The 22,759-nt window shown below is 36.7% G+C and overlaps 1 protein-coding gene across 2 annotated transcripts in view; it reads left to right on the forward strand.

Moving 5' to 3' along the window:
• The window catches only part of LOC149222584 (cytochrome b5-like), a 165,531-nt gene that overhangs the window by 129,457 nt on the left and 13,315 nt on the right, over window positions 1-22,759 (forward strand). The gene's annotated exons all lie outside the window — the stretch shown is intronic.

The following is a 22,759-nucleotide window of genomic DNA, read 5'->3' on the forward strand; positions in this document are numbered from 1 at the left end:
TCGGAGAGGTCCACCCTTTTCCTTAAGGTAATGAAATGTGAAGTTAAATTTGAAGAAGGTTGAGAGATTGCATCCCATGTCAGCATTGTTGTTGTTGGCTGTAGAGCAACACTAAATGTCATGCAATCTGATTGTGGAGAAGCGAAGTCACAATCCCATCGTGATTGCATCGAGAGGTGCATTCTACAACCCAGTATGAGGGAGATATGTAATTCTTTCCATACTCAATCTCGAGTTAACACATATCCCTTTTAAAATAAAAAAATAAAATATTATTTAAATGAAAAAACAATGTCTGCAATAATAAAAAATAAAAATGAATATACATATTTGGTTAGTTTTAATTGAAGGCATTATAGAACATCAATAATCACATTCTCACTATGCTCACTCAATTCCATGTTGATATTACAACCTAGTATGAAGGAGATGTGGTTAAAATATTTCTCTCACTCTCAATGTAATTTTATATCTCTAAAGTAAAAAAGAAAATTATCTTTTCACTTTTGATTGTGAGGAAGATATATAATTCTTTTATTTTTTAAAAATATTTCAATATAATGCTTAAATAAATTATTTGAATATCCATTTTAACTAATATATTTTAATATCAACTTCATATATATATATATATATATAGAGAGAGAGAGAGAGAGAGAGAGTCAAAACAAAAAATTAATGCTGATCATAATAAAATATTTCAATGCCCAAAAAGAAGTAATTTAAAGTTAAAAAAATTTCGTTACTTCTTACCAATGTTGATAATATCACCAAAATACCGACGATATTCGGAAATATCGCAGTATTTTCGACAAGCCGAAATATTGTCGAGAAAATATCGTGATGTTTTCTTGTCTGAAAATATCACGATATTTCCGAAATATCGCCGAAATTTCGGCAAAATATCGCACTGCGACATCAAATATCACTGGGTAGGCTGGGCTACGGCTAGAAAAGCGATTTTGGTAGTTTTATTTGCTCATTTTGGTTTCGGAGAAGGTTTCAGTAGAGTCAATTCCTTCTACTTGTGAAAAACCCTTAACAACAAGACGAGCTTTATGTTTATCAACTTTTCCATCTAGTCCATACTTGGTTCTGTAAACCCATTTGCATCTAACAAGTTTTCGTCCCTTTGGTAGAGGAACAAGATCCCATGTATCCTTTGCCAATAATGAACGATATTCTTCATTCATAGCTGCATCCCAATCTGGATGGCCTGAAGCTTCTGCAAAGGTGTCAGGATCATAATTAGTTGAAGCTTGAGCAAGTAAAGAAGAGGCTCTATCGAACTGAGAACGTGTACGTCACTGATTTGTAGGATCACCGGCAAGAGCACTTGCTGCATCCCGAGTAGCACGGACCCATTTCGGAAGCTGAGGAGCTGAAGGAGGATCCTGAGAAGGTGGGGGAGGATTGTCATCCTCGCTGTCATCATTTGAAGAAGAAATATTTTCAGAAGTAGAAGGGATAGAGAGAGGTAGCACATCCGTCGAACTAGGCTCATAGGCCGATATATTTTCAGAAATCTTTACATCTCTTCTAATGATAACATTTTTTGACTTAAGTGGAATAAGTCTGTATCCTTTGACATCTTCAGAATATCCAACAAAAATACATTTTTCACTCTTAGGTTCTAAAGCTTTATGTTTCTCATCTGGAATATGGGCCCATGCTTCACTTCCAAAAATATGAAAGTGACTTACATCTGGTTTAATTGAGCTCCATGCTTCTTCTGGAGTGATATTCTTTAGAACCTTTGTAGGAGTGCGATTTATTATGTTCTTTGCACAGTTAATTGCTTCTGCCCAAAAATTAAGACTAAGTCCTTTAGATTGAAGCATACAATTAGCCATTTCCTTTAAGGTGCGATTCTTCCTTTCAGCTACACCATTTTGTTGTGGAGTATATGGAACAATATGTTGCATTTGAATTCCATTCTCAGTGCAAAAGTTGATGAATTTGTTGTTAACATATTCTCCGCCATTATCAGATCTTAGCTTAAGAATTTGATGTCCAGATTGTTTTTCAACAAAGGCCTTAAAGGCCAAGAACATGTTAAATACTTCACTCTTGAGTTTTAAGAAGTATACCCAAGTGTGTCTGGAGAAATCATCAATGAAAGTTAAGAAATACTTGTAGCCAGAGAATGAAACAACTGGAAGTGGACCACACAAATCACTATGCACAAGATGTAAAGGGGCTGAGGCGTGCCAAGAGGCATGCTTTTCAAAACTATCCTGATAATGTTTTCCGAGTACACATCCGAAACAAACACCATCTCTGCAAGATACCATTGGAAGATCTGTCACCATATTTTCTTTACATAGATTCTGAAGGGAGCGATAGTTTAAGTGACCAAATCGCTCATGCCAAAGTTTGCTCACTTCATCATTATGAGCAACAAATACCGAGGGAAGATTAGATGACCCAAAGTTGTTAAACTTATACAACCTTGTAGAATCATCAGCAATGCCAGTAGCTAAAATCTGTCTAGGATCTCTTAGGTCCTAATTACAACATCATGAGGTGAAAATTCAACGATTTTACCTTCACCTGAATGAGTTATCTGATATACAGATAGATGGTTGCAAGATAAGGTTGGAACACATAATACATCATTAAATTGACCATTGTCTATATGAACAGTTCCAGTTCCTATAACACTAAGAGATCTATCATCACCAACATATATATTTTTGGTGTTACAATCATTTAAAGAAGAAAACATGGCTTTGTTTTTGGCCATGTGATAAGAAGCTCCAGAATCAATGAACTGTTCATGAGAGAAACGTATGTAATTTTCATTCTTTTATTAATAAATTGCCTGAAGTGGCTGCGTTGGCTTACGCTGTGGACTGTTTCCCTCTTTGAGGGTTTTAACCACATCAACAATACTGGTGTATTGATTTGTGATCTGTTTGTGAGCGGTGTCCTTTGGTGTTCTCTCTGAAGAACTTACCCTGTAAATTCCTACATCTTAGTCCTAGAGAAGGAAGGGGAAGAGCTTTGTAGTGGTTTTCAAGGAGGGATTGAGGCTCAAACAACCATGATCACCACCAACTTTTTTTTTGTGGATCAAAGATTGAAGATCAGCAAGACAAACTTCATTTCTTCCATTAACAGGGATGTTCTGAAAAGCCCCTATGTTAATGTTTTTTTTCATAGATTTAGGGTTATGCTTGCTTGCCTCTTTGCCTACCAACATTTTGCTTCTTTGTTTTTTTTCCATTTGCTATGATTTTCATGCCCATGAGCCAATGCAAGGGTTTTCTCCATATTTGGACAACAAACTTCATTTTTTTTTTTAACTTTCTTATACACCCTATTATTGCTATTTTTCATTCACATTGCAAATAATGTAGTAATTTTTTTTTTTTAAATGAGGTGGTTTTTACTTATTATTTTTTGTGTTGGGGTGTTTAATGCCATTTTTTTGTTTTTTTGGTGCCCTAGGTTTGAATTAGTTCACTACAAATATGCCAAAAGCCTTGGACCCATTTTGGGAGTATGGGGAGCCTGATGGTGGGACAAATCGGGCATATCTATCATGCAAATTGTGTGGGACCAAGATGGCAGGAGGGGTTACATGATTGAAATACCATCTGGCTAGACTCCTTAGACATGATGTAATGCTTTGTACGGTTTCTAGTGCGTAGCTTATACAAAAAGCTCTTGAGGCAATTGATGAAAAAGACAGAAAGATAGCTGCTAGGGAGAGGGCATTGATCTCAAATAGATAGCTACTAGTTTTATTTGTTTTGCTACATATAACTCATGATGATGCGATACTTTTGTATATGTGATGTTATTTTGTATTGGTTCTCCACATGAGTCCTTGATTGGACAATTACCAGGATCAATAGGATTTGTTATCGCCTTTGATGTATCATTTTTATTTTACATCCATTACGTATATATCAGTGCTTTCTTCATATTTATGTGCCAATGTGTTTAAACTTTATTTCATGTTGTTATTGATTTATATGTTTAAAAATCTGAAAAAAATGAATATATTATGCATGTTTTATGTTCGCTGATATTTGCTGATATTGCCAATAAGAAATTTTCTAGACCCTTGCCGATATTTTTTTGATACTGATATTTTCAACATTGCTTCTTACTAAGAGGAATGTGTAATTTATTCAATTACTAATATAAATTTGATATGTAGCATTTAAAAAATATTATCAATAATAAAAATTCAATATGGATCATAAATAAAATAGTTCAATGTCCATGCTAGTAAAATATCTTCAATGTCAATTATGTATATATTGTAGATGGTTAAAAAAATCTATTTATATATTATGTAAAGTAATTGAAAAAGAAATTCTCATGTTTAAAATTTTTTGAGCATTCATACTATTCTACAATGTATCCCCTTAAATATTTGTTGGGATTGCAAATTTAGGCCGTGTCATCTACCCAATAGAAGAGCCCAAGGGCATTGTCAAGGAGTTGTATCCATTTATGCATTCAAAAATGCAATTGAAGCAATGAAAAATTAAACATGATATATATATATATATATATAGAGAGAGAGAGAGAGAGAGAGAGAGAGTTTTTAACCATGAATCTATAAAGCACTCAAAGGAATCAAATCTCTTGAAGTGTAAATCTATTTTCAAGTTCTTCACTCTAAAAGACTCAAGAAGTTTACACCTTAATAGATTTGATCTCTCAGTGCTTGCTAGAACCATGGTTAAAATTAATCTATACTGATATGTAGTATCATCTCTGATAGTTCCAAGCATAGGAAGATAACACTCTTTTGGACCTCTCAAACCTCCCACGTTTAGTGATTGGGTACATCTTGACGTTGAAGGCGACCCTTTGAGATATTGAAGAACCGAAGCTTTGGCTTGGCTATCATCTTGCCAATTCACTCAAAATCAAATGGACCCCTTGCACTATCAGAAAATACAAGCCCAACGGCTTGAGATGCACCTGAATTAGTAGCAAGTGCATACCTGGCACCTTAATTCTTTGGTTTTTACAATGTTTATATGTTTTTCCCTATGTTGCATGGGTTGCCGAACAGATGGGTGGGCTTCTCGAACCCGTCTTGGGTTCTCATCCCCAAGTACCGGATTCGGGTACGGGTGCTTCTAAGAAGAACCCATAAGAACGGGTTCTTCTATGAAGAACCAAGTTTTCCGTTAAAAAAATTTGGGATCTTTTGTCTTGACGGGTACGGAGAACCCTGATGATGGGTACTTGGAATCCCAAAATCGGGTTCTTTGGGGTTCATTTTAGTTTTTATTTTTTATTTTTTAATTAATTTAATGGGCTTCCCCTAATATTCCAGGTAGCTAGTTCTTCATCTTGCGAGAGGAATTGGAGTACTTATGCCTTTATCCATTCAGTAAAAGGAAATAGGCTGGGCTCAAAGAAGACAAAGAACTTAGTGTATATTCAGAGCACACTTTGCCCCATATCTCGAAAAGACTCTGAGTACAAGGAGGGTCCTTTCAAGAGATGGTACCAATACACAGATGATGCTATGTTTGTGGACGGGGAGTTACAACCAGATGGCCTTATTGAGCTACCTCCAGTTGCTATGGATGAGCAAGAGCCTCAAGATGAGAGTGATTCCTACTTGGAGAGCATGCTAACTGAAGATTTGAGTGATGTTGATGACATGGCTTGAGAAAGCCATTGTTCACTGTTAGCTATATTTATTTTAGTATTTTAAAATTTCCTAGTTTTTGTTTGGAGATGTCTTAAGGCAAATTTTGAATGTAGTATGACAATGGACATATATCATGATTCTTATTAATATGTAACTCCAATTTGCACTTGATATCAAACTAGAAATTTTGAAATTTCATTGTGAGTGTTGAATGTTTAATGATGTGCATGTTTAAATATTTAAAGTTTAAATCATAAATAATGTTTAAATATTTAAAGTTTAAATCATAAATATTTTAGTTTTCTTGTTTAAAGTTGAAAAATATACAAATTCATATATATTATAACTTATAAAATATAATATTTATATATTATATATATAAATTATAATATACCCTCGACGAACCCACGCACCCTGTTTCAAAAAATGATGTACCCGTCTCCGAACCCACGTTTATTGGCAACATAGGTTTTTCCTTTTATATTCTCAATAGGACAGTTTTATAAGCAGTAAACTTACTGCATTTTTAGGAGGCACACCTAGTTTGTAATGTTAATACACATTCAGTTGGAATTTTTAGAAGTACTCCGTGATAGCAAAATCCAAATAACTTTTTTGTACTTCGCAGCATGGCTCTGGTCTGTGGTTTTTTAATATAGTAAAATTATTGCAAAAAACTAGCAAAATTGCGATTTTTTGGCCTAGCCAAAATTGCTAAATCTCTGTTTTTTGGCCTAGCAAATGTTTGTCAATTTTTACGTATGGTCTAGTCAATGTTTGTCGATTTTTACATATATTTTGGTGGTATGATGGTATCTTAATTTTGCTGATGTTTGCTGATTTTTACCCAATATTTTCTTGATTTTTACAATTTTTTGGTTTTCCATACCCTTGCCGATTTTATCCACGCCGATGTTTGCAACATTGCTTTTACATAATAAGAGTCTAATGAAGTCATTAGTGGCATAAATCTTAAGGTAAGGTTTTGTTAGGGTTTTTCATCATTATATAATGATATAAATAAGGGTTTCCTTCACTCTCAGATGTATCCCATATCAGTTCTCAATACAATCAGCCAATACTCTATGACTAAGTGCTTATTGTCCATGTCTTCCTCCATCTCATGGGTGTGCAAGTGCCCCCTTTTGTCTCCGTGTTTCTGTTTTGGTTATTTCCATTTTGCAGCAATAATTCCCTTTTGGGTGCTGGGACACCAAATCTTTTCTCTATTTCATGCATATTCTCTTACAATTAATGGTCAGCTTCTAGTCATCTTCTAGCCTCTTGTCACTCCATTTTGTGAAATGCTTTGCCAATGGATGAGGAACATGCACCATGATTCTGTCAAACTTGTATGCTAATGATAATTCCAAATGTTGATAAGTTATTTTCAGGATCAGTATGTGAAAATTTCTGACTAGAAATCCAATTGCAGTGATTGATATTATTTCTTCTACTTATTAATTCAGAAATAAGTTATTCACAGTGTTTCTACAGCAAATACCAAAATAAATTCTATTGCAGCCTTCACAATTCAAATATGTAGAAAGTAAATGTAAGGAAAAATACTAGCACAAGTACAATCACAATTACACAGTTATTTTTTGGACAATTGTCCATGGAAAAACCTAATGTGGGAAAACTGGTGCAGTAGATGAGGGTTTCTTTATTAATCTTCAACAAAATCTCATGTACAAGATACAACCCGCAGAATGGAAGAGGAATTTATGAGAGAAATTTTACAGACAGTTTCTCATGCTTCACAGTGAAATTCCGACTCTGGAGAGGACTTGCTGCCCTCACTGCGTCACCTTCTCCACAATCACAACGTCACTGTCTCTGCTCTGCATCACTGCCTCTGCGTTGTCCCTCCTCTGCTCTGCATCTTCTCTCTGCTTCCTGCACTCCCGACTGTTATCACTCAGTAATTTCTCAAGGTTAAAGAAAGAAATCACTGAGGTGACCACAAACCTACTTTGGAGCATAGGCTCTAGCCAACCTATACTCAGAGAGGGCTCTCTCTGTATGATTTAACTTTTTTTGCTGGGATTTTAGACTAGTTATGATTGTTCTTGAGGTTTTTGATTTGTATTTGAGATTGGGTGGTGGGATCCTTAAAACAGATGGATAAAATGATGTCTTTAGACCATTGGGCTATGGAGTCAACAGAAGGGCAGAAAAATTGGATCAACTCACTAAAGGGAATGTTCAAAGGGCAAGCTAGCAGGGTAAAGTGCAGGTCTTTGGAACAGGAGGGTGAAATGGTTTGAATCAGGGTGAGAGCGCAATTAAGAATTCTAAGACTGAGATTTAAATGAGGAATAGAGGGTAATCAAAACAAAGGGCAATTAAGAATCCTTTGATATGGATTAGTAAGAAACAACCTAAACTAAAGAGCAATTAAGAATTCCTTAACTTAGATATCAGTTGAAAACATTTATAAGTATAATTATTAAAACAAAGTGTAATTAAACAAATTCTGAGATATTGTTTCAGTTATAGCGTTCAGATTCAGAAATACATTAAAGATTGTGGAAAAACTCTAAGAAAGATAACAACAACAAAATAAAATACTTGTTTGCACTTTCGCTCAACACATGAATCCTGTGAGATATCTTGTTTTTATTCATCATTCTAGCTTGCTGGCCCAATGAGTGATACAATAGCTTTACAGTCTTTTGATCAAGAAGTCTATAGAAATGTCTAATAATTCACCCTAAAATACTTCAAATGAAGAAGTATTTATACAAATTCTAAACTGAAATATCTTGAAAAAATATCAAGATTGGTTTTACAAATATCTCAAACTGTTTTACATTAATAGAACTTAAATAAAGGACACTCAAAACTAATGAATCTATTTGGCACTATATTTATGGATTGAGGGTGAAAAATAAGAGAAAGTCGAATTTGATAGCAACTCTTAATTGATGATGAGACTTCCAAGTCACTAACTGCTTCTTTTCTTTGTGCATTTTGCCCCAGAAATTCTGCAAAATTAGGGTCCAGTGATACCTTTGTATATCTCAATCCAAGATAGATATGTAAAAAGTGAAAGAGGTTATTGTAGATAAGTATGTTATTGAGATAAACCTCTTTCAGTTTCCCAAAATTCAGCTCCAGCTATTCACAATATTCTCTGCAAAAAATGTCAAAAACAGGACTTTGCACAGTCCGAAAAATAGGCTGTGAAGATATGCATTTATCTCCCTTTTTGTAATACCTGTGTAAAAAGTGAGATAGGTTTTTGTAGATTGGCCTTTTAGGAACACAAATCTCCTCCAGTTTCTCAAAATGCATCTTGGATTGACCACAATAGTTTCTGAAAAATTATGACTTAAACATGAAATTTCTGGAAAATGTACCATTTCTGTTCTGATTTCATCTTTTTTCACTTTGATTTTTCAATCTAATACACTTTTACTGATACTCTTTCATCTGATGCACTTTTACTTTGATGACCTATCAATATCCTTCGCTATCTTTTTACTTTTATTGTACATTTTAACTTTTTACTGTGTATTTCAATAGTAAATCATTTAGTTTTTTATATGTATTAGCATATGGTAATGGATATTGATCAACTTTCTGTATGTTTGATCCGTTTGTCTTTTGACTGTATGCTTTGTATGGTTACTCTGTTTTAACAGTCAATGCTCTATGTGAATGTTTTCTTCTCGGCTTTGTGTATAATTATCTTCTCTGTTCTGCATGTAATTGGTCTTTTTCCTTTGAATATAGGCTTTTTAAATAGGTTCCTTGTCGAGCCTTGGAGTAAACAGGTTCTGTGACTAGTATCAGAACTGTTTATCCAAGCTCTGGTCTTCGGCTAATTACCTACAAAATGCAACAATTATTAAGAAAACCCGGGTCGACAGGAAAGGCAATCGAGGGCTTTATGGCACAGGGATGTCTGAGGAAAGAGTCGTGGCAGTGTTTTGAACGTAATCGGAGGTCGAATTACGTTGCAGAGGTTCAGGGTGGCACTGAAGGGTTTAATGGGTTTTATTGTCAAACGGGGCGAAAGGCACGAAAACAAGGGTTTTTAAGGTTTAAAAGACAACTTTTTGAATATGGCACGAAAATTCATATTAATGGATAATTGGTGGTTTTACGGGTTGGCGGGGGGTGGGAGGGGGGACGGTATTAGAGGTCATCGCGTCGCTTATGAGGCGAAGGCGGTTTTTAGGAGGGGTCACCCGATATAGGTTAGAGCTTAACACGTAGCCTTCGGGGGGTCGGGGAAAACCACTTTATCGGGAGGGTAACATTTGTCCATCGGGCGCAGCTGATATGGCTATGGACCATTGGATTTGGGCGCAAATGAGCGGACGGTGGTCGGGTGAGGGAATAGCACAGATGAAATGTACGAAGGCTCTAGGGGGCCTAATGCTTTAATCACAAGTGATTATTTAAGGTTAAGGAGGGGTTTTATTTGTTTTGTCGGGATAAGGGGCCAATGTATTAGTTTTTATTAAAACTAAGGGTTGGGGGTATTTACACAGGGATTTAGTTAATATACGGGAAAAGGATTTTATTGGGGATTATACAATAAAATTAATAACTAATATAAAATGCAATGGGCGGGGTGGGTATTTCCTTAAGTAAAAAGGTAAAATGTATGCGTTTGCGCACTTTATTTACATATACCCAATACTTAGGATAAAGTGTTTGTTGTGGGTTTTTGAGTGAAAAGGGATTTATATGGGGGTTTTCACTTTTCCTAGGCAAATGGTGTTTAACCTTAGGAAAAGGGTTTTTTGGGGTAATGAACGGGGAATGGATTTTATGAAGGGGATTCTAGCACTTGTGTCCATAAGTCATTAAGTCGAGGGTCCGGTCCCACCAAAAGTCAGAGAAATGCTCCGAGCCTTTATGACTTGAAGGATTAAAAGTACTAGAACATGCTTGTGGGTAGGAAATTAGTAAGTATAGGGAAAAAATGATTAAGGGGGAGTTACTTATATTAACTTGTAAACCTTTGTTTTTGCCTTCATAATTGATCATATATATTAGCAAATATGTCTAAGCATGAGGAATGTGTTTTGATCCAATCAACTTTATATTTTAGCAACCTTTCTTTTACTTACCCATTTACTTACCGTAACATTTTTTCTTCATTTTATTTGGGTGCATTTAGACTAGCAAACTCTTATCATCCATTTTTCTTTTGAAAAGTGATTTATTTAATTCTAACCTTATATCATCCATTTTTCTTTTGAAAAGTAATTTATCTAATTCTAACCTTATATCATCCAAGGGCTCAGATTAAACTGATGAGTTCATTTTATTTTCTCTACTTATCTAATGATCTGCCAAGATTAAACTGTTTGGTCAGATTTTATTTTCTAACTATAAACATAAAATTCAAATCATGAAATAACCAAGATTAAACAATTTGATTACCATGGATTGTGGCATAAATAACAAGTTGCACACAATCATTATTATGCATAAAAGTAAATAGGAGTAGCATTTAGAATTGCACACTTTCATTGTCGCTTTTTGTTTTTGGGGTCCATATATTTTCATTTTTTGCCCTTCTCTTATTCTTTTTGTTCTTTGATATTTTTTGTAGGACATACCCTCTTTACATTTTTTATTTTTTAATATGGAAAAAATTTGCAGAAAGCAAAGGTATGTACAATATTACAAGGCTTAACCTTAGTCATTCAAAATTATGACTCCTATTGGTACAGGAATCTAACAGTGGCTCCACTTGGGGATGGCATCTTCTGAAAAGATGTCAAGAACTAATGAAGATCAGTAGCCTGTGAATTTTTGCTAATGTTAGCTTGTAAAGTGCCCTTCTGTGAATCTGCATTATTGTATAATATCTGTGACTGAAAATCTTGAACTGAAATCATCTTCTTTTCTACAAACTGAAATCTGACACATGCTGTACTGAAATCTGATCTGAAATAAACTTGCTGCTGAAAAACTGAATTTATTCAAACTGAAATCCTACCTACTTACTCTTAATCAGTTGCCCAACTGCTGGTTAGGTAAACTGAAACAGCCAATGCAACCATTCAAGCATCATATACATTGGTGGATTTTGTTACTTGTGCTTGTTTGTGATTAAAACTGAAGTTCTACAACCCAATATAACCTTGTCAACCAATGAGAAGATAAGGAAATATTTGATTTCCTTTGTGGACTCTAAAAACTGTACAAAAGGATCTTCCAAAATATATACACTATTTTTGAACTGATTTAAGCAATTGTACATCTGTTCTGGATGGCCTCCAAGCCATGAAACTGAAATATCACTTTCACCTTTATCACCCTGCATATTTTCAAACAAGCTTTGTGATGATATTTCTTCTGATTGAAATGTTTGACTCATAAAACCTTTATCATTTTGATCATGAATCTGATTGTTAGTTAATGAAGAACAATTATGATTGCATTCACTATCCAACCCATCAGTTATGGGATCATGAAAAACTTGGAAGGATTGCTGCAACTTATTACTCATAGGTTCGAATGGGACTTCACAAATTTCTACATGCTGCTCATCCCTTTCTTTAAAGCTTTCATACCACATTTCCTTTAAAAAATGAGTTGATTCAAAACATAATGGTATAGAACTTTCCTGTATTATTTGATCAGGTGTTTCAATGGAATTCGACAATTGTAATTGTGAAACTGAAGGATCTTGATCAGAAATTTTATTGTCTTCTTTGTTGTTAACGTCAATACCTAAAGACTGTTGATTTTTGATTGCTTTAAAGTTTTCTCTTTTGAACTGAAATGAAGCAAAACAAAGAGGCAAAGAAGCTTCACTTATTTCCAAATTTTCTGCACTTTCTTCCTCACTTTCATAGCTGATATGAATAAGATGATCACTGTTTTCAAGCTGCTGAAACTGAATTTCTTTATTTCCCGAACTAGTTTATGGTTGCTCTATAAAGTTAGTTTGGATTTGAAGAATATAATTATCATCATACTGATCACACTTAGGCAAATCATAAAAAGAAGGAATGTCTTCAAACATACACATTAGATCAACAGATTGCTTCTCCACATATTGATCCATAAATCCATTTTTTGATCTATGGTAGTTGGAATTAGCAGGAATTTGTTCCATGGCTATCAACCTCTTCTTTTTGTGAAATAAATGTGTCATGGTGATTTTGAGCAAAAAATTTATCTCTCATGGTGATTTTCTGTATCCTTTCCTCTATCTTGCTTACCAAAATGTCGAGTTTTACCTCTACAATGTTGTTTTCCTCTGCTTTTGCTTTCAACTTTTCTCTTCTAATTTGTAGATTAACTTCTACATCTACTGCAATGTTCTGCATTTGTTCTAGTGTAAGGGGTTTCTTTCTCTTAGCTGAAATTCTATCTCTGGATCAAATGCTTTTGGATAATGCAAAAGAGCTGAATCAAGAGGAGGTCTTATATTTGATGGCATTGAATAATAGGCTGATCAAATCTGTCAGAAAATTGTTGTATTGTTTCATTTGGCTATCTTTTTAACTGATTATATTCTTCTATGATCACAAAAAGATTGACTTTGATTATCCATCTATCAAGGAAAAATTTGACAAACTGTTGGAAATTTGAGATGCTTGCAATAGGTAAATTCTTGAACCAACTCTTTACTTTACTTTGCAAAGAAAGAGAAAAAAGCCTGATAATAACATCATCTTCATCAATTTCAAATAAGTCCAAATAATTCTCAAAACCTTGAATATGTTTTTGGGCAGTGATACCATTCTCTCCATCAAACCTAGGGAGATACTTGTAATAATTGTTAGGGAAAGCATGGAGTGTAGGAGGTAAGATGAGTGGCTTATATCTATCAGGAACTTTATAAGGTACAAGAATATGTACAGGGATTGTATGATTAGTCTTGATTGTTTGATGCTCCTCAATTGGAAAATGATCTTCATAAGAGTTAGAAGAATGCTGCTCAAATGTGTAAGGAGACTTTATATCTACAATTTTCAAAGGGAAATAATAAAAAATTAATCTAAAATCTTCTCTAAAATACAATATACATTGAAAAACTTTATTGATGAGAAAGAACATAATGTCTTGGATAACAATCCAAGTTAAAAGCCTGATCTTTTCATATTGTTCTTTCAGGTTCATTCCTCCAGTGGAGTCTTGATTGTGAAATTGATTTGGAGTCGCTAGGTGGATGATTTTAACCTTTGTGTGTCTGATCACTGTCCACCATCATAGATCAGATCTAAACCTGTAAAAGATTTATGAAGAAAATGTTAGTCTTCCCCAGTATGGTCGCCACTATGTTATCACTCAGTAATTTCTCAAGGTTAAAGAAAGAAATCACCGAGGTAACCACAAACCAACTTTGGAGCATAGGCTCTAGCCAACCTATACTTAGAGAGGGCTCTCTCTGTATGATTTAACTTTGTTTGCTGGGATTTTAGGCTAGTTATGATTGTTCTTGAGGTTTTTGATTTGTATTTGAGATTGGGTGGTGGGATCCTTAAAACAGATGGATAGAATGATGTCTTTAGACCATTGGGCTATGGAGTCAACAGAAGGGTAGCAGAACTGGATCAACTCACTAAAGGGAATGTTCAAAGGGCAAGCTAGCAGGGTAAAGTGTAGGTCTTTGGAACAGGAGGGTGAAATTGTTTAATCAGGGTGAGAGAGCAATTAAGAATTCCAAGACTGAGATTTAAATGAGGAATAGAGAGTAATCAAAACAAAGGGCAATTGAGAATCCTTTGATATGGATTAGTAAGAAACAACCTAAACTAAGGAGCAATTAAGAATTTCTTAACTTAGATATTAGTGGAAAACATTTATAAGTATAATTGTTAAAACAGAGTGTAATTAAACAAATGTTGAGATATTGTTCCAGTTATAGCATTCAGATTTAGAAACACATTAAAGATTGTGGAAAAACTTTAATAAAGATAACAACAACATGAAAAAATACTTGTCTACACTTTGCTCAACACATGAATCCTATGAAATATCTTTTCTTTATTCATCAATCCAACTTGCTGGCCCAGTGAGTGATACAATAGCTTTACAGTATTTTGATCAAGAAGTCTATAGAAATGTCTAAGAATCCACCCTAAAATACTTCAAATGAAGAAGTATTTATACAAATTCTAAACTGAAATATCTTGAAAAAATATCAAGGTTGGTTTTACAAATATCTCAAACTGTTTTACATTAATAGAACTTAAATAAAGGACACTCAAAACTAATGAATCTATTTGGCACTATATTTATGGATTGAGGGTGAAAAAGAAGAGAAAGTCGAATTTGATAGCAACTCTTAATTGATGATGAGGCTTCCAAGTCACTAACTGCCTCCTTTCTTTGTGCATTTTGCCCCAGAAATTCTGCAAAATTAGGGTCCAGTGATACCTTTGTATTTCTCAATCCGAGAACGATATGTAAAAAGTGAAAGAGGTTATCATAGATAAGTATGTTATTGAGATAAACTTCTTTCAGTGTCCCAAAATTCAGCTCCAGCGGTTCACAACATTCTCTGCAAAAAGATGTCAAAAACATGACATTGCACAGTCCGAAAAATAGGCTGTGAAGATATGCATTTATCTCACTTTTTGTAATACCTGTGTAAAAAGTGAGATAGGTTTTTGTAGATTGGATTTTTAGGAACACAAACCTCCTCTAGTTTCTCAAAATGCATTTTGGATTGACCACAATAGTTTCTGAAAAATTATGACTTAAAACAAATATTTATGGAAAATGTACCATTTCTGTTCTGATTTCATCTTTTTTTTTTTTTTTTTCACTTTGATTTTTCAATCTGATACACTTTCATCTGATGCACTTTTACTTTGATGAGCTGTCAATATCCTTTACTGTGTTTTTACTTTTACTGTACATTTTAACTTTTTACTGTGTATTTCAATAGTAAATCATTCAATTTTTTATATGTATCAGCCTATGGTAATGGATATTAATCAACTTTCTGTATGTTTGATCTGTTTGTCTTTTGACTGTATGCTCTGTCTGGTTCCTCTGTTTTAACAGTCAATGCTCTGTGTGAATGTTTTCTTCTCAGCTCTGTGTATAATTATCTTCTTCTCTGTTCTGCGTGTAATTGGTCTTCTTCCTCTGAATATAGGCTTTTTTAATAGGTTTCTTGTCGAGTCTTGGAGTAAACAGGTTCTGTGACTAGTATCAAAACTGTTTATCCAAGCTCTGGTCTTCAACTAATTACCTGCGAAATGCAACAATTATTAAGAAAACCCGGGTTGGCAGGAAAGGAAATTGAGGGCTTTATGGCACAGGGATGTCTGAGAAAGGAGTCGTGGCAGTGTTTTGAATGTAATCGGAGGTCGAATTACGTTGCAGAGGTTCAGGGTGGCGCTGAAGGGTTTAAGGGGTTTTACTGTGAAATGGGGCAAAAGGCACGAAAACAAGGGTTTTCAAGGTTTAACGGACAACTTTTTGAATATGGCACGAAAATTCATATTAATGGATAATATGTGGTTTTACGGGGTGGCGGGGAGGGTGGGGTATTAGAGGCTGTCGCATCGCTTATGAGGCGAAGGTGGTTTTCAGGAGGGATCACCCGATATAGTCTAGAGCTTGACACGTAGCCTTCAGAGGGTCGGGGAAAACCACTTTATCAGGCGGGTAACGTTCGTCCATCGGGCACAACCAATATGGCTAGGGACCGTTGGATTTGGGCGCAAATGATCAGTGGTCAGGCGAGGGAATAGCATAGACGAAATGTACGGAGGCTTTAGGGGGGCCCGATGCTTTAATCACAAGTGATTTGTGATTATTTTTTTTTTCTAAGTAAGACTAATTCTATTAAAAGATGCAAAAAATAGAGTTACAATGAGGCCCCAGCCTTAGCCGTTTTGAACATTGTTCATCAGGAGTATCTAAACTGCCCCATATTTGGGGAAACCAGTTTGCCATAGCGAAAAAACCAAACATGTGACCTTGACCCAAAACAAAAGAGCTTCAGAAGAAGTTTTGACATAACACAAAATGACACAGGTGAAGTAATGACAGAACAGCCTTTCATTTAGACAAAAAACAGACACAACAAGTGACTTGACCAAACCAGTTAGCAGCTGAGACCTTAGTTGATGCGTGGGTGGCAGCGGATGCCACGTGGCTTCATTTGGGTTCATCCTGGTCTGGAGTCTCCTCAACTATGCGACATGCATAATGATACCAATCCTCATCCGCTTCCGCCACGCCGCCTTCCGCCACGCCACCTTGTGGCTCCCTCGCAGGAAGAGTGCCACTCGTACTGCCAGCCATAGCCATCAAAATAGACGCTCCAACTGAGCTGCCACCTGGTTGCCGACTGTCATCAGTGTGTCCACCTTCTGCATGCAGACTGCCACTCCGAATTCCCCTGCCTTCTTCCTCCGGGAGCATCCCAGAGTCACGGCCTATTCCATGACTGCGCTCCTCCTGATGCTGCATTTCAGAGCGTCCCAATGGAGCGTCGTGCTGCTCACTTTCTTCAGAGAAGACAACGGTTATGTTGGCAGTGATGATAGGTCTGTTAAGGTTGCTCCGGAACCTGAATTGCGTCGAGTGAGGGGCCGAACTGGGGGGCAAAGGAAAAGTAGCAGTATGGAACCTGAAATCGCTGTGCTCAGCAATTGAAGCCTGCACACGACCCCATTCGCTGCGAGCGTGAGGATAATGCCTGTGAGGCGAGCTGGGAGGGGGAGGATTTTCATGGGGAGGAGAAGGTGAGGCAGGTTCGGAGCTCTGCGCTGCCTGTGGGCGAGCGCTGCCACCGCGAATACCACCTCTGCGACTCCTCATTCGATGACGGACCATGTTAATATGGTGGGAAGGGAATTCAGCAGGATAGAAGGTTGGGAAGGAAAGCAAAGGATGAACAGAGGGCGTCTGGTCAGGATTCAGAGGGCAAAGCCTGGAGTGGGAATAGTGATGCCCGTTTCCAAAGTCAATACAACACAGAAGCCAGCAGCAGCTCCCGGTAACTGTCCGACTGCAGGGATTTTCAGCTTGGGGTGGGCAGATACTGAGGGAAGGAGGGAAGACTGAGGGGTTGGGAGGCTCCATATCAAGGCAGACGATGTCCAGGTCTCGGCTTGAGCGACCATTAAATGCAGCTTGCAGGCGCGCCTGAGTTCGTTTCAGGTGAGCATAGGATGGTGCGCTGGCCACCATCTGGCTCGTCTAAACGCCGCTGATCAGTCGGTTCTCCATTAAATGCCTCGATGGTCACCCGCATCCGGGTGTGATTTGTGATTATTTAAGGTTAAGGAGGGGTTTTATTTGTTTTGTCGGGATAAGGGGCCAATGTATTAGTTTCTATTAAAACTAGGGGTTGGGGGTATTTACATAGGGATTTAGTTAATATAAGGGAAAAGGATTTTATCGGGGATTATACAATACAATCAATAATTAATATGAAATGCGATGGGCGGGGTGGGTATTTCCTTAAGTAAAAACGTAAAATGTATGTGTTTGCACACTTTATTTACATATACCCGATACTTAGGATAAAGTGTTTTTTGTGGGTTTTTGGGTGAAAAGGGATTTACATGGGGATTTTCACTTTTACTAGGCAAATGGTGTTTAACCTTAGGAAAAGGGGTTTTTTGAGGTAATGAAGGGGGAATGGATTTTATGAAGGGGATTCTAGCACTTGTGTCCATAAATCATTTTGTCGAGGGTCCAGTCCCACCAAAAGTCGGAGAAATGCTCAGAGCCTTTATGACTTGAAGGATTAAAATACTAGAACATGCTTGTGGGTAGGAAATTAGTAAGGTATAGGGGAAAAAATGACTGAGAGGGAGTTAATTAAATTAACTTGTAAACCTTTGTCTTTTGCTTTAATAATTGATCATACATATTAGCACATATGTCTAAGCATGATGAATGTGTTTTGATCCAATCAACTTTATACTTTAGCAACCTTTCTTCTATTTACCCATTTACTTACCCTAACATTTTTTCTTTATTTTATTTGGGTGCATTTAGACTAACAAACCCTTATCATCCATTTTTCTTATGAAAAATAATCTATCTAATTTTAACCTTATATCATCCAAGGGCTCAGATTAAACTGATGAGCTCCTTTATTTTCTCTACCTATCTAATGATCTGCCGAGATTAAACTGTTTGGTCAAATTTTATTCTCTAACAATAAACATAAAATTCAAATCATGAAATAACCAAGATTAAACAGTTTGATTACCATGGATTGTGGCATAAATAACAAGCTGCACACAATCATTATTATGTATAAAAGTAAATAGGAGTGGCATTTAGACTCACACAATTTCATGGTTTCTTTTTGTTTTTGGGGTTCATATATTTTCATTTTTGACCTTCTCTTATTCCTTTTGTCCTTTGATATTTCTTTTAGGACATACCCTCTTTACATTTTTTATTTTTTAATATGGAAAACATTTGTAGAAAGCAAAGGTATGTACAATATTACAAGGCTTAACCTTAGTCATTCAAAATTATGACTCTTATTGGTATAGGAACCTAACACCGACTATTGCTAATACCCTCTCTCTCCAACCTACAACTCTCCCTTTGATTTGATTTTCTCTTGCCGAACTTCAACTAGTGAGAAAATTGATCTACTTGGGCAATTGAGTATCTGCCTGGTTCGATTTCCAAATGCCCATTGAAGACCTTCTTATAATCCTCTCGTTGAATAATCAATGGCCTAGATTTTATTCTAATTAATGGCTCAGATCATTTTGACTTGATCCTCGTCTTCTTGTAGAAGTTTCACTCTTAGTTTGATTAATACCCTTTAATTATTTTAATTTCCTAAGTTTAGACTTAGACATCCATTAAAAATAATTAATTATTTTAATAAAATTGTATCTAGGTGGAATTTCCCAAAACGATTTCAGGGTATTCTGGAATACATGTGTCCAAGCGTCCTTGCAAATTTTGAGACTTAGAGCACATCTGATGCTACCAGAAATCAACACTCCCTCTTAGCGAGGAATGTGCTCTAGTAATGCAACCTGTTGAAGCATCACTCTGACTCTGTAACATCACCCTCTGCGCTGTTGATGTCTGACATCACTGCCCACCAACTACTATGCAAATGTTGCATCTGTGTTGCTGCTGGCCCTACCACTGTCAGCTCTGCATCTGCACTGCAACCCTCTCATCTGTTGCTGCTGCAACTGAGAAACCATCTGTTTCTATTGTTGAAACAGGTTCTCTATCATACCCATCTGCTTCCTAAACTGGATGAACTTAGCTCTTCCTAGAGATTTTGTGAGTACGTCTGCTACTTGATTTCTTGTGGGGACATACTGCAGTTATACTGCCCCACGCTGAACACAGTCTCTGATAAAGTGACATCTGATATCAATGTGTTTCGACTGATCATGAAATATTGGATTCTCAGAGAGTTTAATACAACTCTGATTATCGCAGAAAATACTGGTTGCTTCCATCCTCTTCCTGAACAAAATCAAGCAATTTTCTAAGCCATATATCTTTGCACGTAGTTGTGTTGGTCGCCATATATTATGCTTCTGTTGAGCTCAGAGCTACTAATTTCTGCTTCCTATTGCACCAAGAGATCATTACTGATCCAACGCTGAAGCAATACCCGGAGGTACTTTTTCCGGTCTACTGAACTACATGCCTAATCTGCATCTGTGAATCCATTCAATCTGATGTCATCTCCTTCGGTGTATTTCAATCCATATCCGACTGTTCCACACACATATCTAAGAATGTGCCTAGCTGCTGCCAATGCACCCTTTTCGGTTCCACCATGAACTGACTAAGGGTGTTGAGAGCAAAGCAAATGTTTGGCCTCGTGTTGATCAGATACATGAGCGACCCAATGAGTTGTCTGTACAAGGTGGGGTCCACTTCCTTGTCTTATGATGCATCTATTTCCTTCCAGTTCGTGATTATAGGTGTAGCCATGGGCCGACAATCCTGCATTCTGAATCTCTTCAACATCTCTGTAGCATATCTTCCTTACCCCTTGAAGATCTCCCCATTCTTCTGCCAAACTTCCAACCCTAGAAAATAATGCATCAACCCCATATCCTTTATGTCAAATTCAACTTCAAGATTCTTCTTGCAGTCCTTTATGAGCCTAGATGACCCTGTTAGAAACAAGTCATCCACATATAATACCAGAATAAGTGGCTCATTCTCCACCATTAGATAGTAGAGATTGGGATCAACATCACTCTTGACGAATCCCAACTGCTGCAAGTAACTATCAATCCGACCATACCATGCTCTGGGTGCCTGCTTGAGCCCATACAGGGCTTTCTTTAACTTGCATACATGAGTTCTCTTTTCATGAGTTTCGAAGCCTTCGGGCTGTTCTATATACACCTCTTCTTCTATCACCCCGTTCAAGAATGCTGTCTTGACATCCATCTGGTGAATCTCCCATCCCATTTGAGCTGCTAGGGATATAACGGATCTGATAGAGGTATATCTAGCTACTGGGGTGAAGGTCTTCTCATAGTTTATTCCTTCCTTTTGTGCATACCAATGTTCCACCAAGACTCTGGTGCGGGGAGACGCACAGGGGGGACGTGTGGGAGTACCCTCAAATTTTAGGGAAATTTCAGGGGTGTGGGGAGTCATCGAGGTATATATATATATATATATATATATATATATATAATTCAAGTTCATATTCATTGTTCACTGTTCAATTATGAAAGCATAAAAATATTAAATAGACAATTGAAATTTGAATCATTGATCCATCCTCATCATTCATTTTGATACATACATCATTCATATGACATACTCAAGTGACAAGTCTCATTATTGAATTAATTATTATTCATACATACCATGAGATTCGAAAAACAAAAATAAAAATCAATAATAAAATATTCAAATACATTGATCGATATCATTCATCATTTAATGGTTCATTATTCTACAATCTACATCGATTTAAAAACTAAATTCATCATTCATCATTCTAGAATCTAAATTGAAAGCAAAACATACTAGTATATTTTCAAAGTTTGAACACTAAATTTATATAGTTTTAATTTTAATTATTTTTTAGACTTTTAAGTTTTAGTTATTTAGATTTAATTTTAGTTTAAAAAAAAATTTAATGGTTTTGATTTTTGAATTTTTGATTTTGAATTTTTAGGTCTTATTAGACAAATTTAAAGGGGGATGCCCAGGCGCACCCTTTTTGGGGAGTCTAGACTCCCACACTGAAGGGGGACGCCCAGAAGCGCCCTTTTTGGGGAGTCTAGACTCCCACACTGGGGAAACACACCCCCTTGCGTCTCCCCGAGACTCCCCAAAAAGGGTGCGTGGGGAAATGCACCCCCAAGAGACTCCCCGTCCCCGGTGCGAGGGGTGCGCGCACTCGACCCTGGGGGAGGCGTCCCCGTGGAACACTGGTGCATGCCCCTTTTCCCCGAACCTAGCCTTGTACTTCTCTATACTGCCATCTGCAACATACTTGATGTTGTAGATCCACCTTGATCCTACAACTGATCTATCTTCTGGTATAGGTACCACTTCCTAGACATCATTTGTCATGATAGAACTATACTCTTCTACCATGGCATCCACCCAAACTTGGTGTTGTATGACTTCCTGAAAGTTGGAGGGTTCTTCAACTTGTGCTACCAAGGCTTGGTACCTGTCAGGTTGTCTACGCTGCCTCTTCTTGGTTCTAGGAGCTCCGACAAACTCCTCTGCGTCCCTCAGCGTCTGCCGTACTTCCCTGCTGGTTCTACCACTGGTGGTGGGAGGCTTAATCAAATCTCCCCATTGTTCCACCCGCTGAGAACTGCTTGGATTTCCTACATCTGAGGAAATACTGGTGTTGGTCACTGTGCTCGATCCTAGTGTCTTTCCTCCACCTTGTCCTCCTTGTTACCCCTGCTATTGTTGGACTAATGGGACATCTTCTGCTGTCATCTCTCGAGATTTCCTGAAGGCTCTATCCTCCATGAACTTTGCATCCCGTCTTACTACAATCTTCTTGCTGCTAGGAATGTAGATTCTGTATGCCTTCATGGTCTTCCTATATCCTAAGAGGTACACCTTTTCTGCAGTCTAATCCAGTTTACTACGCTTTTCGTCTGGAATATGACAATATGCCACACTTCTCGTTTGGTATGTTCTATGCTAGAGCAATTTATTTCAATTTTCACAGTTAGC

This window comes from Pinus tabuliformis, chromosome Q (assembly GCF_031772625.1).
Source record: "Pinus tabuliformis cultivar Carrire ecotype Pingquan chromosome Q, CPIR1, whole genome shotgun sequence".
Classification (NCBI taxonomy): Eukaryota; Viridiplantae; Streptophyta; class Pinopsida; order Pinales; family Pinaceae; genus Pinus; species Pinus tabuliformis.